Source organism: Lepisma saccharinum, chromosome 19 (assembly GCF_977018435.1).
Source record: "Lepisma saccharinum chromosome 19, izLepSacc3.1, whole genome shotgun sequence".
Lineage (NCBI taxonomy): Eukaryota > Metazoa > Arthropoda > Insecta > Zygentoma > Lepismatidae > Lepisma > Lepisma saccharinum.
This window is the reverse complement of record NC_139247.1, coordinates 12,938,359-12,959,079: the sequence shown is the minus strand read 5'-3', so window position 1 is coordinate 12,959,079 and position 20,721 is coordinate 12,938,359. Positions and strand designations below refer to the sequence as shown.

At 37.7% G+C, this 20,721-nt stretch overlaps 1 protein-coding gene across 1 annotated transcript in view; it reads right to left on the bottom strand.

The window, feature by feature from the left end:
- LOC146003074 (neuropeptide F receptor-like) overlaps nucleotides 1-20,721 on the bottom strand; it is a 204,633-nt gene that overhangs the window by 45,666 nt on the left and 138,246 nt on the right. The window lies entirely within an intron of this gene.

The following is a 20,721-nucleotide window of genomic DNA, read 5'->3' as shown; positions in this document are numbered from 1 at the left end:
AGATAAACTGAGATTTTATGCTTTGAATAACCAAGATCTTAATTGAGTATCGATTGGTGATGAATATGTAGCTTTCGGTCGGCCTAGAACTAAGTATTTTGAGAAAAATGGCTTTAAACATTTAAATGATTGTTTCATGTTATGGTTTACATGAAATAAGAAAGTGATAAATATATAAGGGAGACTATTGTACAGTCACGGACACTTCTTGGTTATAACAATTCCATTAACTTTCAATGGCATCGTTACAACCCAGAAGTGTCCATGACTGTACCTTGAGCATAGTATACCTTGGAAAATTTACTGGTTCTGATTATTGCTGGCACGTAGCGGGCTCAAACTGAACTAAGTTGTAGAGAATGACTATGGGTGGAGCCATAGGAACACATGCATTTCTGAACATATATTCATATGGATGTCTTGTTCTTTGTCCTCTCAAGATTCATTTGCTCTATTTTACTTTGATTCTTGTGCCACTTTTGGCTAATTTTCGAACATGAGGATGAGTGATGATATGATGAAATTGATGAATAAACACTCAAAAACATCCACGCCCAGGACAGGATTCGAACCCGGGACCCCTGGCACCGTAGCGCGATGTGATAACCACTCCGCTACGGGGGCGGGCGCCCTGTTCAGAATCACTTCCTAAAATTTGTTGGTATTGTTCAATTTAATCATGCGTAAATTTGCTTAACGGAATATTGCTTTATTGAACGTTTTAAGCCCATCATTTTATGCATAGATAGGCTAATCGGGACTGGACTTACGGTTTAAAGTGGGATATATATGTATATAACTCACAGTGTGTGTGGGGGGAGGGGTGGCGTTCTCTATGTCTCTGTTACTTGAGCTTTTATAACAAGAAATAATTACAGAGGTCACATTGGTACAAAGAAACGCAAAAATATTTCAGCATGAAATGTTTGATTCTCCTTGAAATAAGGTAGGGAGTTATTTTTTTAGCCCTTCATCGCTGGTAAATAGAGGATTCAATTTCATGAGCATACTAAGATTCATAAAGCTTCAATGAGAAGCTGTTTGATCAGTCCTTAGACGTTTCCTTTGTGGTGCCAGCATAAAGCTTAGAGTGATTTGGCTCGTAGAAGGAAATAGCCTTTGGGCTTTCCATTGGGCAGAACTCTATGAACGATCTCGTGTTAAAAGCCTACATTCAGTGAAATTTACTCTTATGTTTATGTAAACAACTTTCTGCACCAACAAAGAAGGTTCACTTCAATAATTGTATACTGGATTATGATCAAAATATATTGATTTTTTTAAATCGTTCAAAATATAAGATTGTTGTACAATTTACTTGAGAAATAAAAATAAGATACTATTTGTAGTAACATCAAGGCTAGTATTTAGGTGGGTACAGAGCCTGGGGCAATCAATATCCGAGGAGCTAAAATCAAGGTTTGCTACTTCAAATAATATTAATTATATCACAGTTAACTTTAACTGGAAGGTAAACTGAACTGGGTGAACCTCAATATTCCAAAATATGCCACGGTCTACGACTGATGACGTCACACTTCGAACTCACCAGACCAGGTGAATATACCCGCCTGTATTTTCTACCTAATGACGGGGAAGAATGGGAATCACAAGAACATGGTAACTGAATGCCTCATACACCACACAGATATCCAGGAGACGACTAACGAACGTCTTCCGGATATTCGTACCGAAATTCTGGATATCCATAGGATCTACCGGAATGTTCAGAGACATCCATGGGACGTACTCTGGATATCCATATGTCCTTCCATGGGACATCCATAGGATATCCAGGAAGGATGTATTTTGGACATTCTGTGGATCACTTTTGGATGTATTTTGGACGTTCTGGTTATGCTTTGGATATGCTGTTGATCATTTTTGAACATTCTATGGATAACTTTCGGAAACGTTTCGTAAATCAAATTTTGATTCATCATTTTCGTGAATTTCGTGTTAGTTCTTCATGGCAGCTTACCAGTTTATAATTATTTTTATATCTGAAACATACTTACGATTGATTGAATTTGAATTTGAAATAGCATGTAGGCTATTTTGCACCCCTCACTTTACACGGGGTCCAGCCTCTTACCAGAACTAAAATAACATAACTGTAATGTCATGACAATATCTAAAACGCTAAAATATTCTGGCCGGTTAAAAGTTGAGGGTGTTAAGAGGTACGCATAAGGACAAAACACAGGACAACACACAGAATTATACTGGCCATAGGGCCAGTCGCCAGAGCCTCGTTCTTATGCAAAATGCAGTCCAAGGTGTAGGCCTACTACGTGGAAGTGAGGTTGAGAATTGGGTGTACTATGTGGAAGGTAACCCCTTACACCCCTTACGATTGATTGATCGATTTTGTTTATTTATGTCGCTATTCTGCCATATTTGGCTAATTATATGATAACAATTGATGAATATACATTCACAAAGAACATCCATGTTTCGGCAGATATTCGAACCCGTACCTCGCTGTTCTAACCACTAAACGACGGCGATCGGCACGTAGTTTCGAGTAGCAATAGTACATTTAAAGGTAGTGTTGCTTGGTGCAACATTTATTTATTTATTTATTCATTTTCTGATTGCTTTTGCAACCGTGCTTAATATTTTACAGTCAAACAATTTTTGGCAATTGTATTTTGTGGGGATATAATAGTCAATATTAGTATTTTGAGGAGAGTGCATTCAGACTTCGTGTACATTTTGAGAGATAGAGTCTTTCTAGCAGGGAAAATTTGCTCTGTGAACCAAATACGTTGGTTGGAAACATTGCCTGGCCTCAAAGCATTCCGTTTTCTACAAATTCTAATGTAATTATTGCAATCATTTATCATGCTTCCCATTTCTCGTTAAACATCTGAATGATTATCTTCAATGCATTGGTCTAGGATATTTCCATTGTGGAATTCCCTTTGTTCGCTAGTCACGCGAACTCGCTATCATTGTTGGGATGACGTGAATGGATGATTTCCATAAGAAGTAACGACCGTTTTTTGTAAAAGTTACCTTTCAGACAGTCTGCACAAACAAATGCAACCGCGACCGCAGCGCCTCTGTCGGCAGTCATAAATGCCAGCGGCGACACGCTCTTCGCGGCACGACATCTGTGCAAATTTCCAACGGGAAATGGAGCAACTGGCGCCCTAAAAAATGCCGACAGCGAAAATTAGCGTCCTTGCTCGACGGACATATTGCAAGGATGCTGGCACCATCCCTCCCCTGTAGACATGCACATTGTAGATATTAAAGTGAACATGTGGTGTTCATGTGAAATTCGTCAAGTTACCGTGAGCAAGTGGTTTTAATTTTTGTATCATCTCTACACTAACAGGAACTATACACAGGTTGTGGAGGTAATTACTGGCATCGACCAATTTTGCGGGAGTACGCGAGCCTCTAATAAGTGATGACTAAATTTTATAAACGGCAATGATAGTACGAGGCGTATTCGGAAAGTAAGTACCGAAAGGGTGTAAAAAATAAAGTAAAATGGTTTCGTATATTTTTTTATTTGCAATGCATTCTACAGACCTTAAACTACTTTTCTACGTAGTTTTCACCATTGTTCAAGCATTTGTCGTAGCGTGGCACTAGGTTTTGTATCCCATCATCATAGATGTTCCCGCCTGTGACGAAAGCCATCCATGCACTGTTGCTTCGACGTCGTCATCCTCGTCGAAACGCTGACCAGCAAGAAACTTCTTCTTCAGATGAAGAAAGAGACGGTAGTCACTTTGTGCCAAGTCAGGGCTGTTGGCGGATGAACAAATGGTTCCCAGCCGAATGACGTGATGACATTTTGAGTTTGTTGGGCCGTATGCGGACGAGCATTGTCGTGAAGCAACACAATGCCTTCGCTAAGCATTCCGCGTCTTTTGTTTTGAATTGCACGACGCAGTCGGATTAATGTAACACAGCAGGCATCTTTGTTGGTGGTCTGTCCTCTACGCAAGAATTCAACCATTCTTGCATTTAGAAAAGAAATCACAGACCGGACTTCACAGTCGGCGGGCCTATTGATTATCTTGGACATTTCAAACCTTCAGAAAACTACGAAGAAAAAGCATGACCTGCTCCCACGCTTGCATGTGGCTAACTAACGGATGAAGGACGTCAGCGAGAACTCACACGGTCGCGACTGCATCGCTACAGCTGCAATATTTGCAAACGGTACTTACTTTACGAATGCGCCTCGTATTATATTTCGACGAACAAACTATGCTCGAGCAAATTCTCTTCCAGATGGTAACAGAATGAAACATGTTTAGCACAAATACTAGAGCAAATCAAAAAGTAAGTTACACTTCCCTGTATAAAATAAACAAAACACATTAGAAAGAAAATAATTATTGGACAAGAATGTATGAACATTTAACTTCTTTCGACATAGTCACTAAGGTATTCCAAGCACTTTTCGATTAGTGTGACCAGTTTTTTCTTTCTTGTGTGTCCAATTTCAATTGAGTTGACTTTTATGCTCATCGGTTAACAATCGTGACACCCAGTGAGAGTACAGTTTACCATGCACCCAACTGGTCATGAATCAGCATAGACACACTATCGTAGGATATATTCAGTTCACTTGCAATCTCCTTTAATTTTCACATGGCAGTTGGCAAGGATGATTGCATTCACAAGTTCCGTTTTGTCGATAGCTTTCACAGATGCAGGCTGCCCGACACTCTGTTCGTCGTTCATGTTCGTTCTTTCCTCTTCGAACAACTGGCACCATTTCCTGATCAGGAAGGGGTGGGGTGACATTGCATTGTCACCATACACCTCGACAATTTGGCGATGGATTTCCTCCGATTATGTCTTCGTGCCCACAAAAGTCGGACGCCAGGATGCGACTCAACGTTTTTACACTACCTCAATACGACGTGCCATATTCACACGGTAACTACTAGCATACTAAACCAGATGCAGCATGGCTGCTTTGGGTATGGGCAGAATACATTCCGGACAGTGTTGCCACCAAGCGTAATCATTTTATCTCTTTTAGTACAGGAACAGGGCTTGGGTGTAACTTACTTTTTGATTCGCCCACGTACAATAATCGATTCTAGCTTTATTAGATACTTAAATAAAGTCGACACCGAAAATGAAGTCCACGGTTTCTTGATTACAAGCAGTGGCGTAAATAAGACCCCCGCGAGGGGCGCACGAGTTTCGGGGGCAGAAAGGTTGATAAATTAAGAAAGACCGATAGGTAGGGACGTGAAGTTTTCGTTTTAACGATAACACCGAAAAGTTGAAAAAAGCAAAATAAAGTACTTAAAAGGTATTTAGGCAGGTAAAGGAGGCAAGTTTCCGGTGTTTCGGAACCGTGAAATAACGCGAATTATGTCATTTTTCAGAATAACACCGAATTTTGGACTTTATCGCCGCGAGATATACCATATAAACTTGGGATAAGACTTTTTCTGTTAAAAAAGAACTATCTGAAACGCTATACTGTCATTTGTAGTCTAGCTGGGGATAGTTCGATTAAAAAGAGATTATGACGTTTCTTTTATTGTAGTTTGGTGCAGACAAGACTGACAGAGTTTAACATCTTCCTGAAATGAAATACGCTCAGGGGAATATTCTCAGAAGGGAATTTTCGGATGAACGGAAAAATTTTCAGGAGGAAGAACCTGTTGTGTTTCGGAGGGGGGGGGGGGGGGTAAGGAGCGTGTATGTGCGCAGGGGGATTTTTTGGCATTCCAAGGGAAATGTGATGTGTATAATTGTGTTTAAAGATATGGGTGTTATCATTCATTAAAAATTTCATATTTAGGGGCTGATGAGATAAAATAGTTTTCCAAATTGGAAGAAATTTGATCATTTCTCACAAAGGTGTCTTTTTTTTTCTTGTCATCAAAACTAAAATTTGTCTCAACTTTTCAAAACTAAACAATGTAAAAATCTTATGCATAGAACTAACAATAAAAACGCATGTAAAAATAACACCGAACTTTGCCGTAAACCGCGAAAAACACCCACCGAATTGCAGTAAAAAATAACATGAAAATTCAGGGGAAAATAAACGAGAACTTCACGCACTTCACAATTTTTTTCCTTTCGGTGTTAAAATATATTTTCAATAAAACATTTTACATTTTTATGCCCTTACAACTGCAACAAAAATGTTAATTACTAGAAAAGTAGAAAGTGAATTACCAGATTAGAAGAAAACCTTCATTAGCTGAAAGTAAGGGTAGAAGACAGGCATCACAGTGTGCTGGCAACGCTGACATTCACCGGTACCCACCCCTACTTATAGTTTCTACCAAACGAAAGAGAAAGGAAAATGAAAAAAATACGAAAAGGAAAAAAAAACTTCCGCAACGAACTGATAGAAGAACTTTCTCGACCCATTTTATTGTTTTAAAGTAAATATTTTGTACCGTGCTTCAGATATTCTAGTAATTAAAGAACACAATTGATTTCGGGGTATAAATGAAATCAAAGAAAGCTTCATATTATTAGTTTTAAGCCACAAGGCCCTAACGGAACATACCGACAGACAGCTACTGGGAATCTGCTACTATTTCTGGAAGAAATATGATGATATACCTTGCACCTATAGCTACAGAAGTTGCTTGTTTTCGGAATGTAGTGTCAACTAATCTCAAAAAAGAAACATGTCGAACATCAGCGAAGATACAGAATTGCTCTGCATAGAGAACAAAATTCTGCCTAGTAGCATTCCTGACGTATGCACTGTTTATGAGCTGTATTTGAGGCAAGAGGCCATTTTCCAAGCTAAAGTTGATAAAAAATTATTTGGTGAGCACAATGACAATAGCGATGTTGAGTGGACTGGAGCTGTTAAGCATTGAAAGTAATTGTGCTCGAGAACTGAACTTGACCAAAATAGCCCAAGAAAATTGCTTCCATCAAAAAAACGACGAGGACTAGTAATGAGCATTTAACAATATCGTAATTTTTGTAGTGACAGTACATGTTCATACATGAATATACATAATACGAGGTGTTCAAAAAATGTATACACATTTTAAAAGCATGTCATACATGCGATACGCTTCAATTCGCTTTGGCTATGGGTTCAACGTGTAGTATTGTTTCAAAAGTCGCGCAACCCAAACTTTGAAAATTTATATCATGAAAACCGTAAGACATATTTACACCAGGTTTTCTGCATTATAAAGCACAATTCATTGAGATATTTTTTAATGCTTAACATTAGAAAATTAGATAAATTAATAATTGGCGGAAGGCAGCGTTCATTTTTTTTCCAGAAATGCAGTTTTGAGTGAGAAAAATATAAAAGAAATTATCGAAGGACATGATTGATTTATGACTGGCGATTTGATAGGTTAAGTGAAAAAGTGCCATTTTCGGGACATGTCTCCGTAGCTGGCAACACTAGCAGGTCGAAATGTTTTCAACAGACGCACGCAACATGTGCTTAAATATTGGCCGTACATTTGCATGAAAAATCAAAATCATAATTTTGCACGGTAATTTCACTTTTAAGTGTAAATTTCTACGCAGCTAGCAACCCTGCCAACTAAATCCAGCTGGCAAGAGCTTGTTACAAAATGGTAAGGGTAAATCATAAATGCGGCAACTACACGTCGTGTTTTCATCGAGGCATTGTGTTCCTTTTAAACCTCATGTCTACTTTCTTATTATGATTACAATTTGGACATTACATGTTCCGATTCAATTACTAAACTAATCATGTAGGCTATCACTGGGTTAATAAGTATATGTTATCATTTATTGAAGTAAAAGCAATTACATTATTTTGTAAACATTGTTAATTTGCTGAAAATAACTGAGAACTGATTTTCAACAGTAAATACCAACTCGTAAAAATGTGTGGGATCATTTGTTGTTTGATATTGTTGATAAGTCGGAAAAGAGAAACAGTCTGACGACAATAGCAAACTTGACACGTTTACAGATGTTCAAAGTGGGTGCCTTCCTCATGAATACATGCTCGCTTTAAGCATGTTGGTTGAAACTCGGTGAAGTGTTTCCTCCTTAATATTCAAAATTGCAGTTTCATTGTTTGTCTCTCATTTTTGCAGGGTGGTTGGATGTGTCCTGTAAACTACTCCTTTGAGGTAACCGCAAAGATAGAAATCTGAAGATGATAAATCTGGTGATTTTGGGGGCCACACATTTTTTAAATAATTCTTTCATGGAAAAACTCGCGCAAAAATGCCATATTTTCGTTGGAGGTGTGGCAGGTAGCCCCATCTTGCTGAAACCAGCAATCGCGTTCATCCTCTTGAAGCAGGGAGATAAATTCAGTGATGATATCTCTGTATACAGCACCATCCACTGTTCGGTCAAAGAAAATGGGACCCACAATACGTCGTCGGGATACGGCACACCACACTTCAAGTGTTTGTGGATGAAGCGGTACCTCGTGAAACACATGAGGATTTTCAGCGGACCATATTCTGCTGTTTTGGCTGTTTACGTAAGCATTCAAATGAAACCAAGCTTCATCAGTGAAAAAAACGAATCCAGAATTATGATGTCATTTTGTTCGATGAGAGATCGAAACCACCTACAGTACTTCAAACGTTTATCCTTATCAAGGTTTCGCAGTTCTTGAACACCGCGAACACCATATGGTTTTAGGGTAGTTTTCTTCATAGCTCTATGAACAGAGGAAAGTGACAAGTCCGTTTGGGATGCAAGTTTTTTCTGGCTTTGTGTTGGAGATTTTTCCAGACATATACGTACATCCTCCACTGCGGCAGGGGTTAAAGCCGATGGGCGATCACTTCGTGTTTTGTCACATACACTTCCGGTTTCTCGAAATCAACGCACTAGTCGTAAAACAATTGCTTTGTGAGGTGCAGTAGAAGCAGGGTATTTATCTTGAGAAACCTCTTGCACATGAGTGTAAAAATGAGTAGTAAAATACTCTTCAACAATGAACACGACTGCTCAAGTTAGCAAAGAAAATTCAGGGTAGCCAGGGGCAGCCTAGTATTCTCTCAAGAGTCAAATTTAGGTACAAAATCATGATTTATGATTTTTCCAGTAAATATACATCCAATATTTAATCATGTGTTGCGTGCGTCTGTTGACAAAATTTCGACCTGTTAGTGCTGCCAGCTACGGTGACATGTCCCGAAAATGGCACTTTTTCATTTAACCCATCAAATCACCAGCCATAAATCCATCATGTGCTGCACATGATCAATATTGGTCGTAAATGACAGATTGGCATGGCGTTAGTCATCACACGTCTAATTATAACCCTTCGATAATTTCTTTTATATTTTTCTCACTCAAAACTGCATTTCTGGAAAAACTTTAACGCTGCCTTCCGCCAATTATTAATTTATCTAATTTTTTGTATGGATTAAACTGATAATGTTAAGCATTAAAACATATCTCAATGAATGGTGCTTTATAATGCAGAAAACCTGGTGTAAATATATCTTACGGTTTTCATGATATCACTTTTCAAAATTTGGGTTTCGCGACTTTTGAAACAGTCTGTACTATCGTCCAGAAACAACAAAAGATCGCGTTAGTGTTCAGCGACGCGATGCGATGCAATAAGTTGAGAAAGTGCAGCGATGGCGCAAACACGGCTGTCATTCGATGCGCGAAAAAAACAAAACATGAAGAAGTTGTTTTGGAAGTTCGAGAATATCTGTGAAGTGCAACAACAATGGAGGCAGGAAAGTGGAGCTGAAGCGCCAACACTCATAAGAATTGCTCGCTTGCGCAATAAGTTTAAAAGGGATGGAACAGTGATGGATATGCATAAAGGCTTGTGAAGCAACCCCTGTGGCTACTCTGGAAGATGTCATTAGGAATGTACAGCATCGTGTGCGCAGGTGTTTGAAGGCTGGTGGTTTGCAGTTTGAGCACTTATTGTAATTGTTCGCAGAAACTGTCTCTATGCTGTAATTTTTCCCTTTGTATTGTTGTAATACTCACAATAATATAGCAGCTATTCCATTTTAAAATATGTATACATTTTTTTGAACATCCCTGTATATACATTTTTTTGCAGTTTGTCTGTTGTCTTAAGTTTTCATATCAGTTTTCATATTGATTCAGATTACTTGTATGTATTTTCATATTTGTAATAACAATAATAATCCGTGGCTCGACAGTCCAGGGAGGGCATTCGCATATCTCCCTCCTTCCTACTTAGAGGTGTGTAGATCTTCAACTAGTAATGGGTGGGATCAACACATCGAACTCTCAGCCGTTATAAGAAATTCCGAAGGCAAGGTTACGCTACTCACTCGTAGCTCCCCAATTTCTTCACGATGGTGAGTTGCCACCTGTCCTATTTCCAGGCCGAAAACCCAGAGACTGGACCCAGGCGGACTCGAACTTCCGCAGTCCGAGCCCAAAGCACATATTTGTAAATATCTATTGTTAATGTATGTATGAATTAGAAGAGAAATATTACTATAAAGAGTAGGGGCACACAAGTGAAAGTTTCGGGGAGGGGTGTCGTAGTACGTGTTAGGTACGTTACTGGTTGCAAGGAAGTAACGTTAACTGATGGGCGGAAAAGGAGAGCATTCTAGATCAAGTATTTCCCATGTTTCTAATAGTTTCGCCTGAGAAAATGAAATATCATTCTTATCCCTCTCTGTAATCATTGTTAATAGAAATGACGCAGAAGCACTGCCTCTGGTGCCAGAACAAATCCAATAATTTCGCGTTGTTATTATTTTTATTATTGTTGTACATATTTCTTATCGTGATGGACTGCTTTTTGGCGTCAGTTAATATTAGAAAATAGTGAATGCATTATTAAAGATATTTTCAGTTCTTACGGCGGGCGCTCTAGAAGATGGCAAAAGAAGAGTGGAGCGGGGAATTCGCCTTGGACCAACCAGACAACAGCGGTGGCGCCGAGAGATACGACGTGGCGGAAATGAGTATTATGTGAACCTCGTTCTATTCGCGATTAAAATTATCCGATATGCCATCTAGTGAGATTTTCAGGAACAACTACAAGTAGGTCACTTCGCTGTGTTGAAGCCGTTCAATGGCGAACATGCGAAAAAGTAACGTCTACTGTTCAGTTTTTTCCTCTAAATCGTTTTGTGGGTCAGGACAAATGAAAAACTTACATGTGTTTTCCACCCCGTGGAATCAACAAAATTAAATTTGTAAATAAATCAATATTGGCTTTACTGAAATGCGGAAAGGAAATTACGAAGAACGCACGAGTCTGTTAACTTTATTTTCCGAAAGATGATTTTATTACCATGAAAGTAAATTCTAAATTGTTCTCTATGAATATAACATTTTTTCTTCGAAAACAATGTAGTATGTATGTAATTTGGAACAGGTGCAAGTCGATTACGTGCGAAGATGGCAATAGTTTGAGAATTAATGATTGATTATGATAATGGTAAGTCAGAAAAAGAAAATTGACATCCTAATGATGCTGTTTCATTCAGTAAGTCAATTTTCAGTGAAGACTGAAGATAGCCTCAATGAAATTGTTGTTATTGTTATTATTATTATCCTGTGTTGTTATTAAACCAGCCTGCCTCTTTGGGGAAAGAACTGCAACGGCAGGTTTACATTATTCTCCTACCTAAGTTTTGCAATACAGACGAATTGCTTTATTTTCAAATCATTTCTGAGAGCCCCAGTTACAACTGAGTTGCAGATGAAACAGCACTGCTTTGAAGAACCAGTACGCGTATACATGAGTTTCGTCTGCGTTTTTCGTGTTATTTTACCTATCATAATTAAATGCTTCGCTCTCGGCACAGCTTCACCTTCGTTATAGTTCCTGGAATTCACATCGCATTCGCAATATTTAAAAATATCGCGCATTTCAAACGTCTCTTCCATACCAGCAAAAACAACACGCTGCTATTACGTACAACTACTGAATGTAAACAAAGATTTATCCTGCATAGAGCGGCCATATTGGAAACGACACTAGCGCTCAGGTGGTAATTTTAATCGCGAATAGGCTGCTGCGTTTCCTATTGCGCTGGATTGGTCGCTTTCCCGCTCCCTACTTCCCTTGCCAGCTTCTAGAGCGTCCACCGTAAGAACTGAAAAGACCTGTAGTATGCATTAGTATCATGATACATGGATTTCTGACGCTTTTTGTGATCTTACAACTCCAGTGTTTAAGTTAGTGTTTTCAAAGGTTGGCGCCCGTGTTTTTCTTTTGTATACTTTATCAACGACTATATACGGCGGGAATCAGTTCAAACGGGTCGGAATTTACGAACCGAATCTCCTTCTGAATTGGGTCCACTGAAAAGAGGTTCAAAACGAAAATAATGAGATATTTGAAATGTAGCAAAATATAAAAAATACAATGAACGATGTGAGCTAACTTGCCCTTAAAGTTACGGCTGGAATATTACACAGGGTGTCTCAGGATGTTTTTATGCAAATCGAGATGAGTCTTGTAGTCCAAGTTGGGTGTGATTTTCTTATATCCATTAACAGTGTGTCAAATAGTTTGAGTAACACATACAAAGAGCAGAACCATTATTACTATTTACTATTTCTTAATCAAGTACTTCTTGGACCTTGCAAAGTTTTATGTCTTTAGTTGCAAAATCGCTTTCGCACTGGCAGAGAAAAAAATATTAGAATTTAATTTGTTTTAGTATTTTAAAGTTTTGTTCTGAGCTGATAATATGATATTCGTGTCTGCATTAACCTATACGTCCTGTAATAGGATACATCTACTTTCCCCCTTGTGTCCTAAACAAAACCCATTGTCATCTGGCACTTCCTTGTTTCTTGTGGCTCCGTTAATGGAGACATTGTATTAGAACAGACGGATCGTATCAATGAATACAGGAAGCAGACTTCCCGAGTCATCGCGTGGCGGCAACTATGAGGAAATATGTCGCTTCATCCTCTACCGAACGACAACAACAACAAAAAAATAACCATTATCAACAGAAATAGGAAATATTTTCAACGAAAACCGACGGAAGAACAAAAATGGAGACTTACCGTCGGGATCCCCGGTAAGTCATATTCGTGCTTTGCTGGTGTCCAGCAGAACACTTCACTCCATGCTAACCTTTATCAGTTTGGGGACGATCGTAATCTTAATCATTTTAATCAATTTTTCTCGCTTTGGTGGTAGTGTTATTATAATATTAATAATCAAACAGTGTAAATAAATGTCACACAAAAACACCTATATTGAGAAAATAAATTAGAGATATGTTCTTGGTCTGATAACATGGTTGCAATGTTAACTATTAATACTCATCAGTTACATCTATTCTAGGTATGGGTATATGTATATGACTGTCTAACATATTATATTCCCAATTCTGGAAATTATTTTTGTAGTTAGATTCAAAACATTTTGCAAAGGTGTTAGCAGCAGTTATGTCATCATTGATAATAATCATCATTAATAATATTATTGTATAAATTTTGTGTATCTTTTGATTTAACTTGACTCCGGAACCATTTTTTGTCTTGGGTGTAGCTAAGAAGTAGCTTATAATTGTAATTTTCTTTGTCCTCAATTATTTTTTCTTTCCATGCCTTTCTAAGTTCCATATACTTAAACAAAAATACCATCTTCCCTGATTTTCTACATTTATCATAATGCCTTCTTTTTTTATTTAAAAATTATTTAGTTTCCTTGGTAATACAAGCAACTTGATTATTATGGTAATTTGTTATACTTTTAGGAATGTTTTTATCAATTAATTTGGACAGATATTCACACAGATTTTCTACAAATATATTAACATCATCATGTTCAATAATCGTATCATTAACATCTAGTAGGTCATATTATAATTGGAAGAAATTACCTTGATTAAATACATAGTGTTCAGTACCAACATAAGCATTTTTTGTGTTCTTTAAAATCAGTGCTATATTCCAACAAAAATTCAAAAGAAGGATGAAAATGGTCTACATTTGTTAGAGTAGACAAAGGAGCATTCAATTTCATGTACTCTATATTAGTAATCACTAAGTCTAGCACATTATTTGTAGATTGAGAGTAGAATGCTAAATTTACATCTTTTAAATTAAGTATCTCTAGTATTTCAAAAAGTTTACTACTTTGCAATTCAGGAGGTTGGAAATTACTACTATTTTATTCACTCCATTTAATACTAGGAATATTAAAATCACCAATTATTAATAGGTGTTTTGAGCAATCAATTATCTATGACAAAATTTATGTATACTTCAAATATGTTAGTGTGTACATAATCAGGGAGATAATGCAAGCCTAGCATAAGACTGGTATTCACGTAGAACATCTCTACCCAAATTATATTTAAGTCATTAATAGTGATATCCAGCAGTTTGAACTTAACATTTTGTTTGAGAAGGATGACACGGCCACCTCCACAAAACTTACAGTGATTTTGCATATTTCTATCTGTACGTATTACTTGATATTCAGGTAAAATATCAGCGAAATAAGATTGATTTTCATAAAACTAAGTTTGAACAAATAATAGTATATCATAGGATTCAGACAGTATATTATTTTGTAAATCATCAATTTTGGTATTTAGACCTCTACATTTTGATTATAACAAACAATCTGCTCATGTTTCATAACTGATTTGTTCATCATGAGTTTTTTTTTTTTGAGATTTAGGTTCACCTGATCACTTTCATTGTTATGCTTAAATTCTGTAATTACATGATCCTCTTTAAGTTTACCATATAAATTTGTGATGAGTGTGCCCTCTGGTCATACATCTGAGTTGAATACTTGATCAAAATCCTTCTGTTTTGTACTTTCAAAAAACAAAGAGTAAGTATCATATTTTGTCTTAAGTTTAACACATCTTACAACTTTAATAGTTACTTGTTTCTCAAGATACTCCTGAATATCATTAACTGTTACTGATGGATCGAATCTAGATGCAAAGAGAGCTTTCTTTGGTGTATCTTTATACCTAACCTTGAAATTGGCCGACTCCATATTTCCAATTTTCAATGTATTTTCTACTTTCTTCATAGAGGCATCTCCATTCTTGTTCCTACTTACTACTTTTACACTAGGTTGAGTATATATATATATATTATATTTCACACATCCATAACCTTCAACTGACTTCTCTTGCACTGTTCTGGATCTCTCCACTGTTGTATTCTGTTGATTTTCATGTACGCTACTACTCTGCGGACATGGTCTTTCGATTGAGTTTGTCTCTTGAAGCCGGCTGTTTTTTTACGACATCCGCAAATGAATTACTTTCAATGTTAGCATCGATTTTCGCATTCAGTTCTACATTTAAGTCTTTTAGGTGAATTACCTCGATACGCAATCCTTTTATTTCGTCACATAGTTTATCATGCGAGGATAACAGTTTCATCATAATTTTTTTAAAATTCATCACATCTGTTGCAGTTATTATGTCTTCCGTAGAAACGAACACAATTTTGTTAGGAACAGTTGTTCATATTGATGTCCCATGCAGGTTGCAAGTTTGTTGTTGTTGTGCTTCGGCACGCTGCACTCATTCCGGAGAATGTTGATGAAATCCATCAATGTGTTTGTTTCGACTACGCTAAGTTGCAAGAAATAGACTTACGTAGAGTGTACTATACCAGTACTAATACAATTCTTGGACCTATGTGGCTATAGACCACAAGGATGGCCCTTTCACTCAGCCAACTGCAGGAGCTGATTGTCAAATATCTATTTTGTTCTTAGATATTTGCTAGAAAGAACAGTTCTACGACTTTAAAATTATAATATTTTTTTCTAAATAAAGATATAGATTAAATTATATTGCGTTTTCGATTTTCTACTACAAACACTGGAAGCTAAAGTGGTGTACAATAGGTTCTGGTCTTAGAAACGTCTGAGTCTTCCAAAATTGCCCTTTGTATGAGCAAAGCCCCTTTAAGCAGATCGAAAGTGCGTGTCAGATTCGACTAACTTTCATTTCATTTTGTTGTACAGTACCATATAAAAAAGTTCTCACTGTGGAAGCATAGAGATGAATGTTTATGTCTGCCTGTGAGACTATTTCTCACAACTCATCTCAAAGGTATTACTATCCGCGACAAAAAATAAAGGCAGCCGAAGCGTGGCGCTGATCACATCACCGCCAAAATGGCCGAGATCGAGAATGTGTGGGGCTCTACCACCATATCCCCTAAATGTGCCTTCGTGGCACGGTGTTATATGGACGGGGAATGTTACAAACCTAGGTACATCTGACTTGAAATATTGATTTTATATCTTGGTCTATTTCCTAGCAACTCTTGTCATAAGCAAGGAGTTGTGTGTTCATTCGTTTCTCCTGGGCGAAGTATTTCTTGGCGCCACCACTATTATGGCACTGTCTTGCAATTCTCATGCAGTAAAATACAGTAAAACCTCGTTAATCCAGATCCCGATAAGCCGGACTTCGCTTAATCCGGACAGGCAAAGGCAAAAAAAAAGAAAAGAAGCAGAATGCAACGTCTTAAATGTGGCTAGAATTGAACAATCGCATTCGTCATTGTTGAGTTTGGGTTCTTTCTGTTCTTCGGTAAACCAGGAAATGGAGTAAAGAATACGACTGGAGTACGGACACAAACAAAAGTGTATAATTAAAGAATAAGATAACAGAATTAATACAATAACTTACATTATGGCATAAATGCTAGGTGTCTCGTCCCGAAGGACGGCTATGACTTTGAGGCATACGCGACTGAAGCTGTAAGACGGACTGATGACAAACAACACTCAATAACCAGGTCTGGCGTGTACTGCCGATGCAGATCAGGTCTGGCGTATATGTGCGTATATGTTCAGTCTGTACACGACAGTCATATTGCTCCGTAACGGATGTACGTACTGCATTGTCGTATTGCGTTACTTTTTTACTGTACTGTATAGTGTATTTAGGCCTATGTCCTTTAAATACATCATAATAAACGTGTTTTGTTGCTATAAACGGTGTTTAATGTACTTTCTACTGTTCTTTTAGGTTATTTCAGTTAATCAGGACTTTCGTTAAACCGGCCAACTTATCCCCCCATTAGTCCGGATTAACGAGGTTTTACTGTACTATCACTTCACAGAACAATTATTCAATGCTGTGCGTACGAACAAACCCGCGAACTTGCGAGAGAATGACTGCATGGATGGAAAGAACGTAACGGTTGATATGGGTGTGTGGCAGTTCTTGCAATAATCCATAAGGGGAACGTAAACGCGGGAGTAACAAAACAAAATTGCTGCATCTTAACAATTCTTCCCTAGGCGCAACAACTTCGCTTAGTAATCCAAACTTTCGGCTCACTTTCTGTGTTAAAGTACCTGGTTGGACGCGGAGTTTAAAAGACAAACGGAGACGCTTGCAAACAAAGCACACTTGCTCAACGTGCATTCTTAGCAAACCGGTTCCCGCGTAAATTCGCCTGGTTGCCGAGAAAAAACAATTCTTTCTGTCTTTTGATTTCAAATGTGCAAATATGAGATATGGAAATTTCCTTTTTGTTCCACTGCCATCATTTTGATATGAATTGCAGTGCTATTGGGCTGACCATTACAGAGATTGCAACACTGTAATTAAGCATTAATTGTGGATGTTCCACAGATGATAGCAACATTATATATGACGGAGATATTTCAATATATACAAGCTTCAATCACAAAAAAACATTTTTTACGACAGGTTTAAAAGAATCTACACGCAATTCAATTCGACTTTCATAAAACACAACAAAAACTACAATTTTGCAAACATTTTTGTCTGAATAGAGAATAGACAGGTAAAGTAAAAATCACTTTGTCTTGCATTCTTCTAAAAGCAGATACTTCTGCCTTTCCAATGAGGTATAATTGACTTTCTCTCCTCCCAAAGTGTACATTTTTACAAGCACGTAAACACAGGGCTCAATATTTTTGTCACGGATAATAATTTAAATTCCTCAAGGTCCCTAGGGCCAAGTCCTGAAACACATAGGACGATGTGAGTAAAGCAATACTTTCAACGTTTTACCTAACTTGGAAGTCCAGTATATTCCATACTCTCACATTCTTGTTACAGGAAATGCACTTGCATTTGCGCTTAATTTGTTATTTATTAACCAAACATGCCTTTGGTTGGTTAGTTCTCTAGCCTTTGCTAGGGAACTGAATTCACAATCCATAAAAGGATTTCCAATTCCTCGCAGGTGTTCCCAACGGCACCAGCAACAGCATCTTGCACCTGCTTCCTGCTTCCGACCAGGCTATGAATTTTAAACCATGAAAACGTTGTTTGTTTCCTCCGTAATGCAATACAAGCATTACAAAAGTATTTGAATTTTTTTTAAATTTCAATGACAGAAAATATGCAGATCGTCACGTTAGCTAATTTACGAGATGGGGATGTACGGGTCATTTACCGAAGTCAATGAAACTTATCATCAGTGGGAATTGTGAATAAAAGTTCGACCAACGTTAGTTTTTCATTTATAAAAACTCAATAAGCATACCATTTCTATTACGTTCTCTACCAGAGATATACGTTATTCTTATATAATTGATGTGACTTGTTTTTGATTGCTTGATTGATTTGCTTAATTTTACATCGCTTCTTGTGCCACTTTTGGCTAATTTGCGAAGATGGGAATGAGTGATGATATGATGAAATTGATGAATGGACACTCACAAACATCCATGCCCAGGCCGGGATTCGAACCCGGGACCCTTGGAGTCGTTGTGCGATGTGCTAACCACTCCGCGACGGGGGCCGGCTCATAGAGTTTGTAAAAATTGTTTTATGGCTGAATCTCCACAGAAAAAAAGAGTATTCTTTTGATCTGTTTAAAAACGACCCCGTAGCTAGATACTTTGCCACCCTGGGCAGGTTTGTGGTGCCCTCTCCTTTCATCCCATGCTCCACCAAGGACTGACATTTTATGTGCGTCCTTCGATATATTATTTAAACCGATAAGAGAATTGTTCCCGTGTATGAAAAAAACATTATGAGTTGCCGACATGTAACGAAGTGGTGTCGTGAATTCGCTGCAGGAAGGACCAACGTTCATGACAAGCAGAAGAGCGGTAGAACGTCTATGATCAACCGATGAATTTCTGCATCACATTGAGGAAACAATTCCTTCAAATCGGCGTTTCACAGTTATACAGTTGCACCAAATCATTCTGGAAGTGTCTAAGACAACGCTTCATGAAGCTGAGACTCTAACATTAGGGTACAGCAAATTGTGTGCGCGCTGGGTATCCAAAATGCTAACGGAAAACTCAAAAACAAAACAGATGGGCTTCGCACTCGACTTGCTCACACACAAGCAGGAGATGAGTTTCTCGACTACATGATACATGGGTTTATTACCATACGTCTGAATCCAATCAACAGTGACGCCATACGCAGTCCCCAAAAGCCAATAAATTAAAAATTGCAATTTCAGCAAAGAAAATCATGGCTTCTGTGTTCTGGGACAGAAAAGGCATTCTTCTGATTGACTTCATGCCTCCCGGCTGCTGCATATTGCCAAACCTTGCAACGCCTTCGACGGGCCAATCAGAACAAACGCAGGGGAAGGTTGCTTCATGACAACGGTCGGGCTCAAACAGCGAATGCCAAGTGGAAGTTTCGGACCATTTACCATACAACCCGGAACTTGCGGCCACCGACTTCCACTTGTTTCTTCACCTGAAGAAACATCTTGCAGGTCAACACTTCCAGGACGATGAAGAGATCAAGAACGAAGTTCAAAAGTGGTTCCAGCAGCAGGCGGAAGAATTCTATGACTGTGCAATACAGAAGCTAGTACCTAGACTTAACATGTGTTTGGACAATGCCGGACATTATGTGTAAAAATAACTCGTCTCATACTAAATAATCTGCAGTAGATGTGTTTTCAAATACTTTTCTTTAATACATACTAGCAGTTGTCGCCTTTCTTTCCGGACACGCATTGTATTTACATCCTAGAATTTATTTTAATGAGGAAACGAAGAAAAACGCATTCAAAAATAATTCAGGTTACATTTAAAGATTCTTAGTTTACATTTCTGATTTTAAAATATAGCAAATTTAAAAATAGGTATTTCAGTTACGTCTTAGCGTATAAACAACAACTTCAAAGCGAAGAGTGACAGTTTCCCACCAGCTGTGCATTTATTTCATACCGTCGGAATGAACACTGCTACTAAAATAACAAGACTATGGAAGAGAGTAGGAATTTCTCTCTTTGTTCCAGGTGGAAGCAATTTTTCAAGTTGATTATTAAGCTAGACACAATGTTTGGAAAATATGAGGAATATGATGAAAGTTGCTACTAGCCCTTCTATATACCACACGGTTCATCTCCAAATAGACATGGGCGTCGCCAGAAATTTTTGCAAGGGGGGTCGGGCAAATGATAAAAGTTGAATAGTAGAAAAGTTATAAGTATTACTTTAATGGTTATAAATGTTATTATACAGTAACCTAACAAAAATAATTTTTATTTGAAATAATAATAATAATAATAATTAATTATTATGTGAATGCGTACATTCGATCCACCAAAAGATTGAATACCAGCATAACTATTTTCCATTATTTATTTTGCATTTTATGCAGTTGGTGCCTGAAATATATTTTGATATTAACTTTTGCATGTCTCGTTCAAGAAAAGGCTTTAAATGTTAAGTGGAATGTTTTCCTAAGTTTGATGTGTGACCTCTCACATAAAACTGTAATTCTTAGAGTTTTGAAAGTAGTAGAAACTTTGGTTCTTGGGATAAAATGGTACAATATAACCTTGTTTCTGTATATTTCCCTC